This window comes from Triturus cristatus, chromosome 12, assembly GCF_964204655.1.
Source record: "Triturus cristatus chromosome 12, aTriCri1.1, whole genome shotgun sequence".
Classification (NCBI taxonomy): Eukaryota; Metazoa; Chordata; class Amphibia; order Caudata; family Salamandridae; genus Triturus; species Triturus cristatus.
Genome location: NC_140595.1, coordinates 118153670 through 118168863, shown reverse-complemented (window position 1 = coordinate 118168863; position 15194 = coordinate 118153670). Strand labels below are relative to the sequence as shown.

Below are 15194 nucleotides of genomic sequence, written 5' to 3'. Positions count from 1 at the left end.
ACTTTTACCCACCAGCCTGTCTCTTTCTCACTTTATCGGACTTCTCTCGTTCGTTTTAAAAGAGTCTATCGGTTGGCGGCTTCCTACAATATCCATGCCCTTCCTCCCCTCTCCACGGGCCCCGTTTTAGGTTCCTCGTTTCTCCTCGGAGTTCAACTCCAAAGTTTTACCCTCGCTAGTTTTATTTCTGTCCCTCCCACCTCCTTAACTGTATAGTGGTCATAAACGAATGATAGACAATTATTTCTTACATTATGAAGATATTGGAAAATTCTGTTTTGCCTGCAAAGAACATAAAGTGACTGAGCAAGTTTCTATTTACTTTTTAGTGCTAAGACCCACACAGAAGGCCCACGAACCGAGCCTTTACTACGTGCTATAAAGTTGGTGACACACTTAAGAGTTACGGTGGAGCCATCTCATAGATACATTAGCATTACTAACATAAAGGGGGCCTGGGAGGTTTTGGGTAAAGATAGCCCAGGACAAAAGGCTTAGCTAAAGGGGTGAAACAGATAGGATGAGATGTAAGTATCACACACAGTGTTGGAAAGCAGTGTGGGTAAGAAACAGCGAGCGGCGCGGGCCAGCAACAGCGCGCGGTTCGGGCCAGCAACAGCGAGCGGCGCGGGCCAGCAACAGCGAGCGGCGCGGGCCAGCAACAGCGCGCGGCGCGGGCCAGCAACAGCGCGCGGCTCGGGCCAGCAACAGCGCGGGGCTCGGGCCAGCAACAGCGAGCGGCGCGGGCCAGCAACAGCGAGCGGCGCGGGCCAGCAGCAGCGAGCGGCGTGGGCCAGCAACAGCGAGGGGCGTGGGCCAGCAACTGCGCGCGGTTCGGGCCAGCAACAGCGAGCGGCGCGGGCCAGCAACAGCGCGCGGCTCGGGCTAGCAACAGCGCGCGGCTCGGGCCAGCAACAGCGAGCGGCGCGGGCGAGCAACAGCGAACTGCACGGGCCAGCAACAGCGAGCGGCGCGGGCCAGCAACAGCGCGCTGTTCGGGCCAGCAACAGCGAGCGGCGCGGGCCAGCAACAGCGAGAGGCGCGGGCCCGCAACAGCGAGCGGCGCGGGCCCGCAACAGCGAGCGGCGCGGGCCAGCAACAGCGAGCGGCGCAGGCCAGCAACAGCGCGCGTTCCGGCCAGCAACAGCGAGCGGCGCGGGCCAGCAACAGCGCGCGGTTCCGGCCAGCAACAGCGAGCGGCGCGGGCCAGCAACAGCGCGCGGTTCCGGCCAGCAACAGCGAGCGGAGCGGGCCAGCATCAGCGAGAGGCGCGGGCCAGCATCAGCGAGAGGCGCGGGCCAGCATCAGCGAGAGGCGCGGGCCAGCAACAGCGATGTTTGGAGCAGTGGGGAAGAGGCAGCAAGTGCTTACATGTGACAACATGGGGGTAGGTGTATGTGCTGGGAAGTGCATTGTGCAGCAAGGCAGGGTTATGTGGCTAGGCACAAAGAGGAGCATGATGTACATCAATGGAGTCAATAGAGGGCTAACGATGGCAAGAGGTGATGCATATTGAGGCATGGGGTGCAGAGGTGCATAGGCCCTGGTCAAGTCTCAGTATGACTCCATCCCACAGCAGGCAGGTTAGAGCCTGTGCAGGGCTTAAATAGAGCGGGCGTATCTTCATTAAACTGATGTGCATGTCAAGAAATAGTTGACATTGGCCTGGCCTGACAACCAGGCGGAGGTCAATTTTCGGAAACCAGTGGGCAGATTAGGATTCCGAGGTCTGGGGCATGCTAGAATTCATAAACTGAGTGACATGCATCTAAATGAGGGTAAATCCATCTCCCGGAGGACATGCCACAAGTCTGAAGCTGGTGAGCACACTGGGGTTCTGAGATTAGAGGTGATGCATTAAATCTGAAAAATGGGATCCAGCCATGGGTGAGAAACACATTCATTCTGATACTGGTGGGCAGTCTAGAATCCTAAAACTGGTCAGCTAGCTTGCTTCACTCATGGACAGTGGGACATTTGAGCATGCTACAAATTAGGAAGCTCATGGACATGAAACCTTTTTTAAACTCACAGGCATTCCACCATCCGATGTTAGCAGAATTAAAACATTCTAAACCTGAAGCGAATCGACCAGATTCTAAAAGTGGGAGGCATGCTATGATTCTGAAAGTGGCAAAGGGTCTTAGGGTTCAAAAGTCTGCTGACCAGATAGATTCTGGTTGCCATATTATGGAACCAGGAAAACAGTCTGTGTTGCTGTACATTGAATCTTTTAGGAAATACTGATTTACAGAAAGGAGGTCATTGTCTTCCCCTCTGAGGTCACCTTACATTCTACAGCCAATACAAAGTATATTTCTAAATATTCTTGGAACTGCGTTTTGATTGTAACCCTTTGTCTTAGTTTATGATAAGCATTTCTTGAGGAACTTGCTAATCTGTTAAGGGGCCTACCTCTGTACACTACATGTGGGAATAATCTCAGTGGATTTTTAAAAAACAGTTTCTATTAAGATGTTTTCAATGAGCAAATGCAATACAACGCTAATACTCGATCGGACACTTGGAATCACATATACTCGTATTCAATGTTCTACAATGGACGGTTGTGGAAGACACCTACATGGGTCAGGACATGTAAACACTAAGTGCCTGGCCCTCCCTTCCCGTTTTTAACCCTGCTCCCCCCGAGCCAGGCTCCAATTTCTATGTAGCCACCTTGGGTCCTTTTACCAGTTAAGGGGCTCATCCCTAGTCTCAAAAGTCTCTTCTTGGACCCCAGACGTTCTCAAACTTCAGAGGGCATCCCCGCAGACAGACAGTTCCCCAAGCATGTACCTGTCCATGTGCTGCCCATTATTCCACTGCTACAATTATTGTGCTACCCACAACCTGACAATATCTCTCCTAACCACTATTAGTGCTGTATTGTAACCGGACCGGAAAGGCTGTATGCATGGTCAGCTCCATAAGGTATGAAGCAGTGCTAGAGCCTGTCCGGCAGTATTTATTGTTTGTCCTCCCAATATAGTAGAGTCTGGTCCGTATAATGTCTGCTTGGTGCAGGATTTTAAATTGTACCAGTCAAAATCCTGACCTAATTGCAACCTCCATGGGGTATTGGCATGCTTCTCCACGCATTGCCCTCCCTAGGTCTCGTTGCCATTTCCCCTTCAGCGTGTCTAGGTTGGGCTGACTAGCGTCCAACAGTGTTACGTGGATATGTGAAGTGGAGAACCTGTGCACGGTGGTATCCAAGATTCAGGACTTTAGGGGGTTTCTCGCCACCTCTTGTGGTTTATCCTGGTGACATGCTGGCGTGTGCTTCATCTGAGTGATTCCGCTACCTGGTATTTTTTCTGTAATGCTTATCCCATGTCTCCCAGTTTGGAATTGCCCAACACGTCCCATTGTCTCCACCCCAAAAGCCACTTCAAATCAGCTATAAAGTCGGAGTCCTACACGGGTTGTGCCTAGTGTAACCTTCCTTTCCTAGCTCAGCATCTGCATAGTTTTTTTTTTACACATCCAGAACACTGAGTCTGTTGTGGACTGACATCGGGCTGGTCGAGCTTTGCTATACAGTCTAGATGGATACCTCTGAGTGTCCATATCATGTCAATCTGCCCTTAGTGCCTGCTCCTGCTGGTCCACGAACACCCAATTGTTCACTACCAACTGTTGCACTGCCCAGTAGTACAACTTCAGATTGGGGACGGATATTCCCCCATCGTAGGGGTTACTAGTTAGGGTCGCCAGTACCATTCTCAGTGAACCACCAACCCATAATAACAGTCTTGTCAGTCTGCCCACAGTTCACAAGATGTTGTCGGGGACCTCAAACAGCGAGTTTTGCAGCATCTATAAACATTTTGGTACCGTTATAATTTATATAGGATTGCCCCACCTAGCAGCGAGATGAGGAGTCTGCAAAAGGGACTCACTTCTTCCCTATATTCTTCTAGGACCTTTCCTAGATCACGTCTATGGAACTCGGCCAGGTCTAGCATTATGTACATGTCCAGGTATCGAGACCCCCTCGCGCTTCCAGCAGACGGGGCACTCCCAGCTCGTCAGGGGAGGGGCTCCATGGGGTTATCGATAATGCCACTGATGTGTCAATTAATGCGTAGCATGGAAATTCTCTAATATGGTCAGAACTTCCACTATTCGGACAGCAGACTGCAGCGTGGTCGGCAGGTATAGTACAATATCATCTGTGTACAGGGAGCTTAGGTCTTCCCAATCTGGCTTCTATCGTATCCCATATATCTAGGTGTTCACTCTCCCCCAGTTCGCCAATGATTTCAGTGCTAGCACAAACAACAGGGGGGAGAGTGGGCACCCCTGCTTTTCCCCCTCCTCTTTTCAAATTCCCTGGACAGTACACAGTTGACTCATACCCTTGCCACTGGTCTCTCGTAGCTTTATCCATGCTGAGAACTCAGGAACAAAGCAAACCTTCTGCTAAATTGCCATTAGGAATCGCCACTTTACCGAGACAAATGCCTTCTCTGCATTGAACACCATTGCCCCCATCTTGCCAGGCAACCATACAGCCTCCTGAGATCATGCTGCTTGGGCCTCAGCAGCATGAAGCCAGATTGGTCTGCCACTATCAATTTGTCAATCACTGTATAAGCTGATCAGCTAGAACCTTTGCTAAGATTTTGACTTCAATGCTTAACAGGGTGATAGATCTGTAAAAGGCTCACTGATCCACCGGTTTGCCTTACTGGAGAAACACAATAGTGGCTGTCCTAAGATCTATAGGTATACTTCCCACTTTCTTTGCCTCGTACAGCAATTCTTGGAGCAGTTCCCCGAGTTTACTCCCACAAAGTCTAAAATATTCAGCTGGAAACCAGTTAGGTCCCCGTGCCTTCCCTGCTTTAAGCTTCCTAATGGTGTTCCCAATCTTTTTCGCCCTAATTTCCTGATCCAACATAGTCTGTTGTCCTCATCTAATGTGGACATTGGTATGCTGGTAACAACCCTCTGGAGTTCCTCTGATTGTTCCCCCATTTTGGATTGTTACAAGTCAGAAAAATAGGTTGCAAAGGTCTCTTCCACCAGGGTCCTCACCTTGGTTTTTATATAAGGTATCCACTGTCGACCTCCCTCTTTCTGCCCTAGCCAGGCCAGTAGCTTGCCCACATTGTCACTGCACTTCAAAGAGCTTTTGTTGATTAGCCCCATATTGTGCCTTTGCCCTACCATCAACGGTAACCCTATACTCCTCCCATATACTGCTACTCGATGTAGCAACTCGGAGCTCGGTTGTATCACATATTCCGCTTCTCAACTGAAAAGTCTCCTATCTTCCAGTTCCACTATAGTTTTAAGCCTCTCTTTTTCCCAGGTTACTTGCGAAACCAGGAGACCCCTGACCACTACATTGTAAGCTTCCCAGACACTGATCCGTGACAGGACAAAAATAGCATTTTCTTTAAAATAGTGCTCTGGGCCAGCCATCATGAACTTTCTTGTGTGCCAGTTAATCAGTTCGCACAGGTCCAGTCTCTATTTAACCTGCCGTATAGGGACCTTATGCCCAGCAGCAAGTGGTCAGAAATCCACTGTGGTAGGAACTTAGTGAACGACTATCTTTGCTCTTGTGCTCAGGGGACCAGGAAATAATCCAGGCTGCACATCAAACTTGTTGCGCCTGACATAAAGAAGTATTGTCTGGCATTGAGGTTCTCCTCACGCCACAAATCTATAGCCTCTATAAATGCCTGTAGTCGTTTGTCTCTATCCCTCAGTTGACGGTAATAAACAAACCTATCTCAGTCTCTCCTCAATGTGTGTTTGAGGTCCTCTCCCGACCCACCCCCTATGATGAGCACCTCCAGGACACTCGCCAGCCAATCTCCTAGCATCGTTAACATCCATGACTACATTCACGAGGCCATCGTTACCAGCTCCCGTTGCCACGTCCCAATTACCACTGCAAAGGAAATCCCTAGGTCCCACCATGTTTTGGTAACCTCAAGTGAGAGGGACCTGCATACCAGGATACCCACTCCCCGCGATCCTGAGTTGAATGCAGAATGCACTAGAACTTTGTACCTACCCCTCCCTAGGAACTTACTATCACTACTGGCCAGGTGTGTCCCCTTCAGTACTATGACATTCGGGTCCTGCTTGTTCAGGAATTGCATCTCTACCCCTCTCTGCACCTTGCTCCCCAGCCCACTGGCTTTCCAGGATAGAAGGTTGAGCCCCCACACCCTACCTGAATCTCATGTGTGCATGTCCATGGTCATCAATTTCAATGGAGTTTGTTTGATAAAACTGTAGGCTTAGCATCTGCTATGATATTTTGAAGCTATGTGCAGGGAATGTTATAGTTTCCCTATTGTCATCTCCTGAAATGTCATCTGACAAGTGTGATGTCTCGTGCCCAACCCCCATCGTTTTTTGTGAATCGATGACAGTGACTTAATTCATTCAGATGGTGATTTATTATTCTTTTATGTAGGGGTTGTCCCCAATGAGCTTTTTTTTTTTCTTTTCACTTTTTCATCTCCTTGGTGAAGAGAAGTCCTTGGCCGTTAGTCTGAACGCAGCGTTGTGTAAGGCGAGTGTCCGATACTGTGTTTGAGCAGCATAGAGCATGGGCTTTTATGTTAGTGTTACACTTGGTGGAAGGTGCCTGACTTTTCTGTCTTGCTTTATACCAGTCTGACTGCTGTTGGATAGGACTTGATTCTTAACCGTTTTCCCTGTGTTGTGCGGGCTGGATGTGAAATATTGTCTACAGGCTAATGTAACAATTAACACACAGGGTTAAATGAATCCCCCCAGTGAGATTCTCCCAGCATACATTTCTGCACTGCTCACTTGGATTTGTAATCTCTCATTAAAAGGTAATGTATTCTCCACAGACTGTTTTTCAGCTGTAACCTCCTGAACAACATTTGTTAGGCTGCTCTGGATGAAGCACCATCTCAAGGGTTTCAGCTTTTTTCTAAACAACAGCTGCAAAATGTAGCCGTTCAGCAATGGTCGGACACTCTGGAACTGGAAATTCCACATCTAAGGAAGTCTCATGACCACTTTATTTTGAAGCTCTGCCAACAACGCAATATCAGAGTCTACAGTGGAAGCATAATATATGCTTCACTGTTGTCACCCTCGCTGTGCACGGAAAGTACTGTAAACGCCAAGAGTTAGAGTGCGACTGGAGGAGTCGGTGAAAGTACTCAAATGTTTCCCATCTTGTAATAAGCTGCATAATAGAGTATTTCGTCTTGTAATAGGCTGCGAGCTATAGTTACTTCAGGCACGAGTAATAGTTTCTTGACATAACTCTAACTGCTATATTTCTATTTTTTTGTGTGTAAATTCTGAAGCTAACTATAAGGTCCCGGTGACCTTTGGTTTTCATAATGAATTTCTAAGGTTTTTTAAATTCTATTTCCTAACTATAGCGTCCCTCTAACCCTGGTTTTTTTCTGTGAATATATATATATATATATATATATATATATATATTCACAGAAAAAAACATAGGTTTCATGGGTGTTATAGTTAGCTGGCCATTTCACTCGTACAAAACCATAGACATTCCTCCGTTATAGTTAGTTCTGCTAATTATAACTCACGCGACCGCAATGCACTGCTGATGATGTCACATATTGCATCATTCATGACATGGTCAGTGACATCACTGATGTCATTTGAGATGTCATCACTAATGACATCATCCAGTGAATGTGGTTTAGTTTGACATTTAAATATGTATTATATACCAATCTGTATTGAAGAGTGAGTGGATATATAACTGTCTGGATGGAGGATTTAGTAGCTGTCTGACTGTCTGTTTAAGTGAGTAATTAAAAGTGTCTCACTTAATACATGGATTAGTAACTAAACTATGTGAATGTGTGCAGCACTGCCTCAGTTGTTTTATAACATGCTGCATCAGTTGGTCACTAACTACATGAGTGTGTATATTAGTTATTGATTAGTTGGGTGAGTATTTGTATGGGACACTGAGTTTGTGTGTGGTTGGATGGGGTGTGTGTAACTATGCATAGATGTGTGAATGGTTGATTGACTAGGTGTATAGGTTTAAGAGTGCATGTGGAAACAGTTGTTTGGGTGACTGAGTGTATTTATTTGTGTGTTGGTGAGCGAATATATGTTGTAGTTGTACATCTTCAACAAAGTAAAAAAATAAAAGGCATTGTATGTGAGAGTTGGTGTATATAAATAAGTATGTGTAAGAATCAGTGATTGTGAGAGTAACTATATGAATGAGTGTATAATTGTAATGGTGCTTTTTTAACATCTTTACTATGAGTTACTATGTGTTTGAATAAATGAGGTGCTGTTGGATAATTGTGTAAGTGAGTAAATGTAAGTGCGATTCATTTTTTTCATGAGTGAGTAGGATGACTGCATAACCGACTAAGATGACTACTGATGTGTCAATGTCTATATATGTGTATAAGTGCATTTGATAGTGTTCTATTAATTAGTGACTGCATGTATAAATTATTCTGTTGTTGGATGGGTAGTTGTGTGTATAGACTTAGGAATCAGTGAGTGGGTATGTAGTAAATGGTATTGGTGTGTCAATGGTTTCAAATATGGTACTCTGTATTTTACAGTGAGTGATGAAAGGTTATACTAGTGTATGATGAGGTGTATCAGATTGTCATGTGGATGATGTCATCAGTGATGTCATTTGAGATGTCATCAGTGATGTCACTGACCATGTCATGAATCATGCAATATGTGACATCATCAGCAGTGCATTGCGGGCGTGCGAGTTATAGTTAGCTGAACTAACTATAACGGAGGAAATTCTATGGTTTTGTACGAGTGAAATGGCCAGCTAACTATAACGCCCCTGAAACCTATGGTTTTTCTGTGAATTTCTAAGGTTTTTTAAAAGCTAATTTCTAACTATAACGTCTCTGAAACCTATGTTTTTTCAGTGAATTTCAAAGCTTTTTTAAATGCTAATTTCTAACTATAACGTCTCTGAAACCTATGTTTTCTTTCAGTGAATTTCAAAGGTTTTTTAAATGCTAATTTTTAAGTGTGATAGTAGTTATACCTATTTTTTTGTATTTATTTTCTAGTTTTTAACTATTTATAAATATTTATTAATTAAATAACATATTTTTCAGAAAATTGCAAAAAAATTTAAAACTGAAATATTGATTAATTTTCTTGTTTTCATTTTTTATTTTAATATATTTATATTATTTTCTTTTTTTTTTTTAAATTCAAATTTTTTTCGGAGCCGCGCACTCAATGCGTACACATCACGCTGGGTGCGCGCATTCTAGCCGCCATTGTAGAAAAGTCATGAAGGATCCGCGTATGGTGTGCGACGGCTGCGTGTCTTTCAGTTACATCATATACATTTAATATCACGTGATGTGCGCGATTGGTATGCGAACAGTCCGCGACTCCTGCTCCCGCGCATTCGCGACACATGCGCATTACGGTACGAGTTGTTTGCGCGGTTGCGGGTCCCGCGTGACGTCATATACCTGCTGGGGCGAGCTGGGTGCGCGACTCCCGCAAAATAATTTTATGTTCCCAAATGATATGTATGTATCTTTCATATACATATTAGGGCAAGAGATTGTGTAATATATTCATAAAAATAATATATTTGTACTTATAATAAACTTATATTATTTTTAAATATATTTTCGCGAAGTCTGGTGCGTGCATCGTGAGTGCAGAAAAACAGGTCAGCAGAGCTGCTGTACAGCCAGAGAACCAGGTCAGCAGAGCTGCTCTAGAGCCTAAGAACTAGGTCAGTAGAGCTGCTCTAGAGCCAGAGAACCAGGTCAACAGAGCTGCTGTAGAGCCAGAAAAACCAGGTCAGCAGAGCTGCTTTAGAGTCAGAGAACCAGGTCAGCGGACCTGCTTTAGAGCCAGAGAACCAGGTCAGCAGAGCTGCTTTAGAGCCAGAGAACCAGGTCAGCAGAGCTGCTTTAGAGCCAGAGAACCAAGTCAGCAGAGCTGCTTTAGAGCCATAGAACCAGGTCAGAAGAGCTGCTTTAGAGCCATAGAACCAGGTCAGCAGAGCTGCTCTAGAGCCTAAGAACCAGATCAGCAGAGCTGCTCTAGAGCCAGAGAACCAGGTCAGCAGAGCTGCTGTAGAGCCAGAGAACCCAGGTCAGTAGAGCTGCTTTACAGGGAGAGACCCAGGTCAGCAGAGCTCCTCTAGAGGGAGAGAACCAGGTCAGCAGAGCTGCTCTAGAAGGAGAGAACCAGGTCAGCAGAGCTCCTCTAGAGGGAGAGAACCAGGTCAGCAGAGCTGCTCTAGAGCCATAGAACCGGGTCAGCAGAGCTGATTTAGAGCCAGAGAACCAGGTCAGCAGAGCTGCTCTAGAGCCAGAGAACCAGGTCAAAAGAGCTGCTGTAGAGCCAGAGAAACCAGGTCAGCAGAGCTGCTTTAGAGTCAGAGAACCAGGTCAGCGGACCTGCTTTAGAGCCAGAGAACCAGGTCAGCAGAGCTGCTTTAGAGCCAGAGAACCAGGTCAGCAGAGCTGCTTTAGAGCCAGAGAACCAGGTCAGCAGAGCTGCTCTAGAGCCAGAGAACCAAGTCAGCAGAGCTGCTTTAGAGCCATAGAACCAGGTCAGAAGAGCTGCTTTAGAGCCATAGAACCAGGTCAGCAGAGCTGCTCTAGAGCCTAAGAACCAGATCAGCAGATCTGCTCTAGAGCCAGAGAACCAGGTCAGCAGAGCTGCTGTAGAGCCAGAGAACCCAGGTCAGTAGAGCTGCTTTAGAGGGAGAGACCCAGGTCAGCAGAGCTCCTCTAGAGGGAGAGAACCAGGTCAGCAGAGCTCCTCTAGAGGGAGAGAACCAGGTCAGCAGAGCTGCTCTAGAGGGAGAGAACCAGGTCAGCAGAGCTGCTGTAGAGGGAGAGAACCAGGTCAGCAGAGCTGCTCTAGAGCCATAGAACCGGGTCAGCAGAGCTGATTTAGAGCCAGAGAACCAGGTCAGCAGAGCTGCTCTAGAGCCAGAGAACCAGGTCAGCAGACCTGCTGTAGAGCCAGAGAAACCAGGTCAGCAGTGCTGCTTTAGAGAGAGATAACCAGGTCAGCAGAGCTGCTCTAGCTGACACTGACTGACTGACACTGACTGGCTGACACTGATTGACTGAAACTGACTGACACACTGACTGCTCTCTACTACTCACTCTCTACTACTCTACTACTCTCTACTACTCTCTACCACTCACTCTACTACTCACTATCTACTACTCTCTACTACTCACTGTCTACTACTCTCTACTGCTCACTCTCCACTACTCACTCTCCACTACTATCTACTACTCACTCTCTACTACACACTCTCTACTACTCTCTCTTACTCCTCACTCTCTACTACTCTTTCTACTACTCACTCTCTACTACTCTCTAATACTATCTCTGCTACTTACTCTCTACTACTCACTCTCTACTACTCATTCTATGGTTTTGTACGAGTGAAATGACCAGCTAACTATAACACCCCTGAAACCTATGGTTTTTCTGTGAATTTCTAAGGTTTTTTAAATGCTAATTTCTAACTATAGCGTCTCTGAAACCTATGTTTTCTTTCAGTGAATTTCAAAGGTTTTTTAAATGCTAATTTTTAAGTGTGATAGTAGTTATACCTATTTTTTTGTATTTATTTTCTAGTTTTTAACTATTTATAAATATGTTAAATAATTAAATAACATATTTTTCAGAAAATTGCAAAAAAAATTAAGACTGAAATATTGATTAATTTTTTTGTTTTCATTTTTTATTTTAATATATTTATATTATTTTCTTTTTTTTTTTTAATTCAATTTTTTTTCGGAGTCGCGCACTCAATGCGTACACATCACGCTGGGTGTGCGCATTCTAGCCGCCATTGTAGAAAAGTCATGAAGGATCCGCGTATGGTGTGCGACGGCTGCGTGTCTTTCAGTTACATCATATACATTTAATATCACGTGATGTGCGCGATTGGTATGCGAACAGTCCGCGACTCCTGCTCCCGCGCATTCACGACACATGCGCATTACGGTACGAGTTGTTTGCGCGGTTGTGGGTCCCGCGTGACGTCATATACCTGCTGGGGCGAGCTGGGTGCGCGACTCCCGCAAAATAATTTTATGTTCCAAAATGATATGTATGTATCTTTCATATACATATTAGGGCAAGCGATTGTGTAATATATTCATAAAAATAATATATTTGTACTTACAATAAACTTATATTATTTTTAAATATATTTTTGCGAAGTCGGGTGCGTGCATCGTGAGTGCAGAAAAACAGGTCAGCAGAGCTGCTGTAGAGCCAGAGAACCAGGTCAGCAGAGCTGCTCTAGAGCCTAAGAACTAGGTCAGTAGAGCTGCTCTAGAGCCAGAGAACCAGGTCAAAAGAGCTGCTGTAGAGCCAGAGAAACCAGGTCAGCAGAGCTGCTTTAGAGTCAGAGAACCAGGTCAGCGGACCTGCTTTAGAGCCAGAGAACCAGGTCAGCAGAGCTGCTTTAGAGCCAGAGAACCAGGTCAGCAGAGCTGCTTTAGAGCCAGAGAACCAGGTCAGCAGAGCTGCTCTAGAGCCAGAGAACCAAGTCAGCAGAGCTGCTTTAGAGCCATAGAACCAGGTCAGAGAAGCTGCTTTAGAGCCATAGAACCAGGTCAGCAGAGCTGCTCTAGAGCCTAAGAACCAGATCAGCAGAGCTGCTCTAGAGCCAGAGAACCAGGTCAGCAGAGCTGCTGTAGAGCCAGAGAACCCAGGTCAGTAGAGCTGCTTTAGAGGGAGAGACCCAGGTCAGCAGAGCTCCTCTAGAGGGAGAGAACTAGGTCAGCAGAGCTGCTCTAGAAGGAGAGAACCAGGTCAGCAGAGCTCCTCTAGAGGGAGAGAACCAGGTCAGCAGAGCTGCTCTAGAGGGAGAGAACCAGGTCAGCAGAGCTGCTCTAGCTGACACTGACTGACTGACACTGACTGGCTGACACTGATTGACTGAAACTGACTGACTGACACTGATTGACTGACACTGACTGACACACTGACTGCTCTCTACTACTCACTCTCTACTACTCTCTACTACTCACTATCTACTACTCTCTACTACTCACTCTAATACTCTCTACTACTCACTCTCTACTACTCTCCACTACTCACTCTACTACTCACTCTCTACTACTCTCTACTGCTCACTCTCCACTACTCACTCTCCACTACTATCTACTACTCACTCTCTACTACACACTCTCTACTACTCTCTCTTACTTCTCACTCTCTACTACTCTCTCTACTACTCACTCTTTACTACCCACTCTCTACTACTCTCTACTACTCACTCTCTACTACTCCACTACTCTCTACTACTCACTCTCTACTACTCCTTACTACTCACCCTCTACTACTCTCTACTACTCACTCTACTACTCTCTCTCTTCTACTCACTCATACTATCTCTGCTACTTACTCTCTACTACTCACTCTCTACTACTCATTCTCTACTACTCTCCACTACTCACTCCCTACTACTCACTCTCTACTACTCTCTCTCTACTACTCTGTACTACTCACTCTCTACTACTCTCTCTACTACTCACTCTCTACTACTCTCTAATACTATCCTTGCTACTTACTCTCTACTACTCTCTACTACTCATTCTGTACTACTCTCCACTACTCACTCTCTACTACTCACTCTCTACTGCTCACTCTCTACTGCTCACTCTCTAATACACACTCTCTACTACTCTCTCTGCTACTCACTCTCTACTACTCACTCTCTACTACTTACTCTCTACTACTCTCTACTAGTCAAACTCTACTACTCACTCTCTACTACTCTCTGCTACTCACTCTACTACTCACTATCTACTCTCCATTACTCGCTCTCTACCTCTCTCTACCTCTCTCTCTACACCTCTCTACCTCTACACCTCTACCTCTCTACCTCTCTCTACCACTCTTTACACGCACACATATGCACATATATATATGCATTTATATATATGTATGTGTGTATATATACACACACATACATATATATATATAATCTGCATATCTATATAAATATAAATGCATGCATACATATATGCATTCATATGCATGTTATGTATATGAAAGTTTGAAAAACACGAATAAAAGCAAAGCTAAAAAGCCACCCAATTACAAACAGAATTGCTTTAACTTAAACGACGGCGAGACCTATTGCATTTTCAATGCTTGTTTACTTGGGTTCCATCAAGAAGGCATTCAGATGTGTCACACATTTGCCATAAATTCTGAATGGTAGCACTCTAGCTCCTCATTAGATCACTGTAGTAAAGCTACTGCTCACCAAGCAAGTCTGCTGCTGGTATTCAAAGTGCATGTTTCAGTCTGCATGTCAGAATTTTTTAATGAAATAGAAGAGGATTTGAGAAGTCAAAATGTGCCCTAATTTTTCGTTCTGCAGCACTAATCATAATTTCTATGGCAAAATGAACCCCCTCATTTTGTTCCTTTGCAAATTAAATGTTTTAAGTGTTACCACTTTATTCCAATCAAGATGGCTTCAGGTGTGCCATACTTTTGTCATAAGTAAGACTGTTAGCGCTCTAGTTGTTCTTTAAAACACTCTGGGACATTCTGTCATTGGGCTATACTTGGGCTACATCTGAGTGATATTTGTGCTACATTTGGGCTCTTTTGTCTCTGGTGGCCATCTTGGGAGATTTATTTGTTATGAAGTTTCCTAATTTCCTCATTTACTACAGTCTCCTCAGTAGGAATACTTTCAGTTTTTTACGTTGATTCCATCAAGAAGGCATTCAGATGTGTCACAAATTTGCCATAAATTCAGAATGTTAGCACTCTAGTTGCTCATTAGATCACTGTAGTAAAGCTACTGCTCACCAGGGAAGTCTGCTGCTGGTCTTGAAAGTGCATGTTTCAGTCTGCATGTCAGAATATTTTAATGAAATAGAACTGGATTTGAGAAGTCACTCAAAATGTGCCCTAATTTTTCTTTCTGTAGCACTAATCATACTTTCTATGGCAAAATGAACCCCCCTCATTTTGTTCCTTTTTAAATGAAATGTTTTAAGAGTTACCACTTTATTCCAATCAAGATGGCTTCAGGTGTGCCATACGTTTATCATAAGTAGGACTGTTAGCGCTCTAGTTGTTCTTTGGAACACTCTGGGAAGCTGCAGTAGAACACAAATGAATCAACTGACAGTCTCTGCCCTTGTTGGATGTACATGTTTTACTGAGAA

The 15194-nt window shown here is 45.0% G+C and overlaps 1 protein-coding gene across 3 annotated transcripts in view; it reads right to left on the bottom strand.

Annotated features, from left to right (window-relative positions):
• Window positions 1-15194, bottom strand: part of LOC146772812 (uncharacterized) — a 90348-nt gene that overhangs the window by 58892 nt on the left and 16262 nt on the right. The gene's annotated exons all lie outside the window — the stretch shown is intronic.